The following is a 1,396-nucleotide window of genomic DNA, read 5'->3' as shown; positions in this document are numbered from 1 at the left end:
TGAGAATAGTTAATGATTTTTCAATAGGTCACTCATGTATAGCTCTATTTATTTTCTTTAGAAGCCACTTTGAAGATACCAAAGTATAGCACAACAACTCTTGATAATCTCCTACCTCTTTTGTCTCTAACTCACTATTATTTGTCTATTTGTTTTCCTGAGAAACTATTTTGTAGGTAATAATATGTAAAATGATAACCATTAATAATCTCCTACCATTTGTCTGTAATTTGCTAAGTCCCCCCTATTATTATGTTATCCTTCTTTTATTCTTTAAAATAAAAAAAAAAAATAGGATGAAGGGTCTGTGCCCCCAGGATGAGGGATCTGCAGTGGAGCCAGGAAGTGACACTCAAAGTAAGGACCAGAGCTTCCCCCAAAAAGAATCATAGCCATCCTCAGCGACAGCAAGCTGAGTTCATATCAGGGGAGCCAGTGTGACAAGCTCCTCCAGGAGAATTAACAGCACACCATCTTCCCCTCCAGTTCTCCTTTTATGCTGTTGATAACAGTCCTCTGGTGGGCCTTCCACACCTAGAGCCACGCTGATTCGGTTCAGCTGGGTGTTTCAAGTTGCCCATTAGTTAATCCACCACACTGGGCATGGTGGCACACACTTGTAATCTCAGCTACTGGGGAGGCTAAAGTAGGAAGACTGTAGGTTCAAGGCCAGCCTGAGCAACTTGGTGAGACTGTGTCTCAAAAGGGCAGGGGAGGGGATGTAGCCCAGTGATGAAGCACTTCTATGCACAAAGCCCTGTGTTCAAATACCTAGTACCAAAAAAAAAAAAAAGAAAAATTTTTGACAAAATTCCCCAGTGAAACTGTCTAGGCTTAGACATTTCTTTCTTAGAGTTTTAAATCACAAAGTCAGTTTTCTTAACAATTATAGAGCTACTCAAATTATTTCTTTCACATTGAATGAGTTGTGGTAGTTCATGTTTTTCAAGGTGTGGTCCATTTTGTTGAAGTTGTTGCTGCTGCTGTTGCTTTTATTTAGGCACTCCAACACTGAGCTACATCTGCAGCCTCGTTTATTTATTTATTTATTTATTGTTGGTTTTTTGAGACAGAGTTTTGCTATGTAATCTAGGCTGACCTTGAACTCACTATGTAGCCAAGGCTGGCCTTAATCTGGTGGTGATTCTCCTGCCTCAGCCTCCTGAGTGCTGGGGTTACAGGCATGCACCGCCATACCCAACCCTTTATTTTTTATTTTGAGGCAGTGTCTTGCTAAGTTCCCCAGGCTGGCCTCAGATGTGCAGTCCTCCTGCTCAAGTAGCTGGGATCACAGGATAAATCACCATACCCAGCTGAAGTGTATGCAGTAGTTTGTGGTGTTCCCTTATTATCCTTTGAGTGTCTTTGTTAGTCTTCCTAGAGGTTAGCCAATTTT

This window comes from Chinchilla lanigera, unplaced genomic scaffold (genome assembly GCF_000276665.1).
Source record: "Chinchilla lanigera isolate Chin_1 unplaced genomic scaffold, ChiLan1.0 scaffold00021, whole genome shotgun sequence".
Taxonomy (NCBI): domain Eukaryota; kingdom Metazoa; phylum Chordata; class Mammalia; order Rodentia; family Chinchillidae; genus Chinchilla; species Chinchilla lanigera.
This window is presented reverse-complemented; position numbering follows the sequence as displayed.